Source organism: Arachis ipaensis, chromosome B04 (genome assembly GCF_000816755.2).
Source record: "Arachis ipaensis cultivar K30076 chromosome B04, Araip1.1, whole genome shotgun sequence".
Classification (NCBI taxonomy): domain Eukaryota; kingdom Viridiplantae; phylum Streptophyta; class Magnoliopsida; order Fabales; family Fabaceae; genus Arachis; species Arachis ipaensis.
The window spans coordinates 41,661,573-41,668,310 of NC_029788.2; positions in this window are offsets into that span (position 1 = coordinate 41,661,573).

The window sequence follows — 6,738 nt, forward strand, 5'->3', positions numbered from 1 at the left end:
CATACACGTGGGCGAGGCGTACGCGTGAGGGGTTGAAATTCTTGTGGTCACGCGTACGTGTGGGTGACGCATATGCGTGGCTGGGTGCTCTGTTTTTCAAAATTTTCCAATTTCTTGCACCAAACCAAGCATTCCAAAACTCCAAATAGCTACCAAAATACCATAAAACCTTATTTAATATACTAGACTACTAAATAAACTCAACAAACTAACATAAACATGAAATTAAACTAATTTTACCAATATTTACAAAAAGAAAAAATGAAAAAGATATTACCATGGTGAGGTGTCTCCCACCTAGCACTTTTGTTTATTGTCCTTAAGTTGGACTTATGGGGAGCTCTCATCAAGGTGGCTTGTGCTTGAATCCATCCTTGAATATCCACCAATGCTTGAATCTCCAATAAGCTCCATCATTCCAAACCATTTGCATTAAGCCTTGATGGAGTTCTTCACAAGCTTGGAGCTCCCAAAATTGATCCTCATATTGTAATTTGGGATCCCAAACCTTGTTTTCACACCCATCTTCAAATTAATCATGGTAATTCTCTCTGGGTGGTAGGCAAGTCGAATTCTCACTTAGGCAACAAACTACCCTTCTAGACCCATCCAATCCTTGAAGCCTCAACCATAATGAGCCTAGATTTACACTGCCAACCACTAAATATCCTCCTCTTATGCTTCATTCCACAAAGCGCCCTAAGTTGGACATCCATTTCAAGCAAGCCAAATTCAAGTGGGATAATAAAGCTAAGAGTTTGAAGTTTTACCGACTCAAATGAAGGATTAGATGGTAAATTAGGTGGAGGAGTTTCCAATGATTTTGACAAGGCGAATTCTACTCCCGTCCATCCCCTTCTAGGGGTTTCCACCACTTGATAAGGTTCTTCAAGTTCTACCTCTTGCCAAGCTTCCTCAAGTTCAAATTCTTCCTCACCAATTTTTTCTAGCTCTTCCCCATCACTCAAGTCATAAATAGGAGGTTTAGTGAAATCTACCTCAACATCAATTCCAAGTCCAATGGGAAAGGATTCATCAAGCTCAAAAGGATCATATGTTGATGCGAAATCATCATAGATAGGAAGACTTGTTGCTTGCACCACTTCTTCCAATTCTTCAATCACATTGTGCTTTGAAGGTTGTGCACTATCCTCCTTGAATCACTTTCAAAATCCATGGAAGAAGGCTCTTCAACTTGAGATTCCTCTTTGCACTCAACATCTCCTAAATCTTCAACCACTTCTTCCTCTTCTCCAACAATCTCGGCTTCCTCCTCTTGTTGTACTTCTTGCTTCAACTCCTCTTCTCCACCTTGAAGCTCCAAATTCTCCTTCTCATTGTGCTCCTCAACTAATCCTCCACATTTAACAATAAGGATATCTTGGACAGTTGAGCACAATGATGCCAATTGGCTCATCACTTTGGTTAAGTTAGCCACGACCTCCCTTTACTTTTGGCAACGAGTTAGAAGTTCTTGTTGTTCTTGCATTAGGGGTTGGAGAGATTGGTCCAATGAAGGTAGTGGTGGAAGAGAGGGTTCATTGTTTGAGAGAAAGGTATTATAGTTGGAAGTTAGTTCATATTGGTGAAAGTCTTGAGGTGGTATATATGGAATTTGTGGTTCTTGGGAGTATTGGTGTTAAAAATGTGGTGGTTCTAGGTATGGTTCATATGGTGGTTGGTATGGTAGATAAGGATTAGGATCATATGGAGGTGAATGGTGGTATGAGGCTTGTGAGTATGGTGGGTAACAATATTGAGTATGGGGTTCATAAGCATACGATGGTTGTGGTTAATAACCACAAGGAGGCCCACCACACACATTAGATTGGTATACATCATGGTAAGGTTCTTGATCATAATACATTGGTGGAGGTTGTTGCCATGAAGGTTGATCAAATGCTTGAGACTCCTCCCACCTTTGATTGTCCCATCCTTGATAGATATCCTCATTGTAGCTTCCATTCCCTACAACATAGTTAGAACCAAACTCATAGCCAAAGTGGTGAGAATTCATAGTAGCAAGAGCAAATGAAAACAAAATCTAATAAGAAACAAAGAAACCAAATCCTAAAACTAGAAAAAACTAGCAAACAAACCAAAAACCAAGCTATTCACAATATTCACATATGAACAATAACCAATAACAAGCACACTTTGTAATTCCCCGGCAATGGCGCCAAAAACTTGAAAGAGTATTATCGTCGATTAGGAATTTTACACAAATAATTCCGTTGATAGTATAGTTTCCAACCAACAAACAATCCTTTACCGAAGTTCTTTTCTTGCCATTTAATTTCTTGTCCCCTTATTTGCAAACCACCCCTTGGATACCATAACCAATAATGTGCATACCTCACTGCAATTCCTTTGAGAGACGACCCGAGATCTAATACTCTTGGTATTTTTAATGGTTTGCAGTCATGACTGGTAGCACGAATCCCCACACCTTTGTATTGTTATACCATCAAGTGCACTGGGTCGTCCAAGTAATACCTGAGTGAGTCAGGGTCGATCCCACGAGGATTGTTGGCTTGAAGCAAGCTATGGTTATCCTGTAGGTCTTAGTCAGGCAGATCAGAAGGATTGGATGTGTTTTAATATTGTATAAACTACTTTTTATATCAAATAAAGTCAGCAATGGAAATAGAGAAAAAGAATAATTAGAACTCAGAAGTTGTGTAAACTGTGAAAAGAGTAATAGGAATATGGTAAAGGATTGGAGTTGCTTAGTCTTTTTGGATTAATTCTGGTATCATTGGCTTCTCTGCTTGTGAATGACTTCTTCTATGGCAGACTATATATGATCAACGCCATGGGCCGTGGTCATTGATCTCCTCTGCTATAGATTGAACACGATTTGCCGTGGTCATCTAATCTGACGAAGGGTGAAGCTCTAGCAATTCATTCTCCTGGCAATCCTATTCAAAACGCCACAGACAAGGTCGAATCTTCCGGATCAGAGGATGCTGCTTCTTAGGATTCTAGCCTATACCACAGAGACCCTAATCTCCTCATAAATCAGCTGAACTGGTGTCTCGAGAAGTCCCCAATGAAGTCGTGGATTAGCCGTCTGAGAGATGCATAAACATAGTTGTTGGCTGTGCTTTCCAGTCACGTATTCACCACGAACCCAAGTAGACGTGGGTGGTTGTCAGGCACGTTTGTCTTAATGTGATAAACAGAGCTGATTGTCTTATCATCCTATTCACCACGATGAAGATCAAGTATACATCTTAGAAAGAAATCAAACACGGATCAGAGAAGAAATAGTAACACTTTTATTAATTCATAGGACTCAGCAGGGCTCCTCCCCTTAACCTATGAGATTTAAAAACTCATACTGATGTAAAATACAATGGTGAAACCTGTATGATGGTAAAAGTGATGTAAAAGTGTTTGAATAACATAAATTAAATCCCTTAAATACTAAACTAATGACTAGTAAGGGTAAAACAGTCTTTTGGTGCTAAAATTCACTTCTGGGCCCACTTGGTGAGTGTTTGGGCTGAGCTTTGATGAGATCCACGTGCGATGAGGTCTTTTGGGCATGGAACGCCAGCTAGGGGATTCTCTTTGGGCGTTTGGACGCTGGGCTCTGCTCCTTGGGTGATGGACGCCAGAAAGGGGGTAGGAAGCTGGCGTTGGACGCCAATTTTGGGCCTTCTAATCTGAAATAAAGTATAGACAATTATATATTGCTGGAAAGATCTAGAAGTCTGCTTTCCATAGCCGTTGAGAAATCTCCATTTGAACTTTTGTAGCTGCAGAAAATCTCTTCCAAGTGCAAGGAGGTTAGATCTGGACAGCATCTGTAGTGCTTTCTCTGTCTCTGAATCAGACTTTTGCTCCAGCTCCTCAATTTTCAGCCAGAAAATACCTGAAATGGTACAAAAATGCACAAACTCAAAGTAGAATCCAAAAATGTGATTTTATCACTAAAACCTGTAAAAACTTAATAAAAACTAAATAAAACATATTAAAAACTATATGAAAACTATGCCAAAAAGCGTATAAAATATCCGCTCATCAGTGAGAAACAAAATTAAACTTTGATTGAGTATTACTTGTCAGTTTGGAACTATAATTGCAACGAAGTTCTTTCTCTTTTACCGAGAAGGAATTCCTAACCGACGGTTTTGCTCTTTCAAGTTTTGGTGCCGTTGCCGGGGAATTGCAATGTGTGCTTGTTATTGGTTATTGTATATATGTTAATATTATAAATAGCTTGGTTTTTGGTTTGTTTGCTAGTTTTTGCTAGTTTTAGGATTTGGTTTCTTTGTTCATATTAGATTTTATTTTTATTTGCTCTTGCTACTATGAATTCTCACCACTTTGGCTATGAGTTTGGTTCAAACTATGTTGTAGGGAATGGAAGCTACAATGAGGATATGCATCAAGGATGGGACAATCAAAGGTGCGAGGAGCCCCAAGCTTATGGACAACCTTCATGGCAACAACCTCCTCCAATTTCTTTTGGGTACAATCCGACTCCTAGTGCATATCAACCTAATGGATGTGGTGACCCTCATTGTGGGTGTCAACCACAATCACCATGTGCATATGACTCTTTCTCTCAACATAACCCTCAATAACACTACTCACAAGCCTCATACCACCATTCATCTCCACATGATCCTAACTCATATCCACCATACCAACCACCATATGAACCACACCTAGAGCCACCACATTTCCAACACCAATACTCCCAAGTTAATTCTGAGACGTGATTCCTTTACCAAATTATTTAGTAGGTTTTGTAGATAACCCTGAGATGAACGTGTGGTCGCTAACGACTCGTCAATTGGAACTCCAGATTGAAAGTTATGTGGAATAGAAGTTTGAGTGAGGGTTGGATGTTCTTCACGTTCTTCCTCCCTTCCCCAAATGTTCCCAGCGTATTTCCCTTTGATTTGGGAAAGAATAAGAGCTTATGCTTTTATGTGTTTGTGAGTTAGGTTGGCCCTTGGGCCCGTTATGGGTCCAATTCAACCGGTTCGTCCTGTTCGGCCTAATTTTGGGCCAAAACCTTTAAAATTAGTCTCAAAATTCATATTTTAATTATTTTTATCCTTCTAACTTATCAAATTTAACTTCCTAATTCCTTTCAATAAAAATTAATTTATTAGTTAATTATTTATTAATTATCCGGGGTTTACAACCTGCGCAAAGCCTTGTTAGCGATATTTGTCAGACGGAGACGCTTGAACCCCTCGTTATCTCTAAAATAGGACTCTAGTTCCTTCTTGATGTTTGAACGAATCCACAATGCTAGGTGATCTTTTTCTTGACGAACGTCGCTCATCATCTGCTGAAGTCGTTTAGCTGCCCGGTGGTCATAGATCTTCCTGATCATGAGATTGTGTTATGCATTCCATATAAATTTCAACTGCACAAAGTGATTCACCAAGATTAGTTAGTCAGAATAAAATATAGTTCAAATATAGTTAATTAATTCAAAACAAATTGGGTTCTTACCGCCCACTTCTGAAACCATTGCTCTCTGGTCTCAGATAGAATTTGCGTGTAGGTCGGCCACGAGTGGTCGTACATGGACTTAATGACCTCGGTGATCTCCTGTGTGCAAGTATTGGGGTTTGGTGTAAACCTGTCAGAGAAGAAACCTTACATTAACAAATACATAGAAACACGTAAACTTAAAGATAAAAAAATTGAACTCACGACTGCATGCCATCGGACCAAATCTTCAGACGGATGATGGGCGGTGGTGGAGGGGCATCCTACTGGGGGGCACTGGAAGAATCAACCACCGCGGGCTCTGTCGACATCGTCACTGCATCAGCAGAGGGCGTAGCAGAAGGAGAAACCCAGTTCGGCTTTAGGACCATGATGAATTGCTGGTCCGCTAGATCCGCATGTGACGTCGTAAGGATTGACGATGTATAGTGCGATGACTGGGCAGCCTTGGGGGATTCGATGGAAACATGCCCTTTACCACGACCATGTGACCCATGCGACCTACCTTTGCTACCTGTCGTCATGTCTGTATAGCGAATATATTAATAACATAACAAACACCAATAAAAAATAACATAAGAAGAAACTCAAGAAATAACAAATAATTATAGAAGTGTTTTAGTTTACTAAATTAACCAAAAAAAGAAATTACATAGTGTTTTAGTTTCGAAATAATTAAATTAGAATGAATAAGTGTTTTGGTTAGTTTAGCAAACTAAGTGCATATACAGCAATGAAACACTAATTGCAAGGAGAAAATTTTTAATTTTTTCAATTTTACTGAAAATCTTATAAAAATTTCGACAGAGTCTCTCCTAAAATTTGGATTTCTTCACCCTTGAAGGGTTCCATCTGAACTAAATATCCATCAACCCTTCTCAACTTAGAATATTTTTCAATCATTATTAAGGTAACATACAGACAGCAAACTCATTATTAATACAGTCAAGCATTTTCCAAACAATTTCAGCAGTAGGAATCAGCAAACAGCTGATTAAATCAACATTTTCCAGAAATTAACACAAATATCTATCAACTGTAAACATAATTTTAATTTTTTCAATTTCACTGAAATTCTTATAAAAATTTTGACAGAGTCTCCCTTAAAATTCGGATTTCTTCACCCTTCAAAGGTTCCATCCAAACCAAATATCCATCAACCTTTCTCAACTTATTAATTTTTTCAATCATTATTAAGGTAACATATAAATAGTTCAATCATTATTAATATAGTCAAGCATTTTTCAAATAATTCTA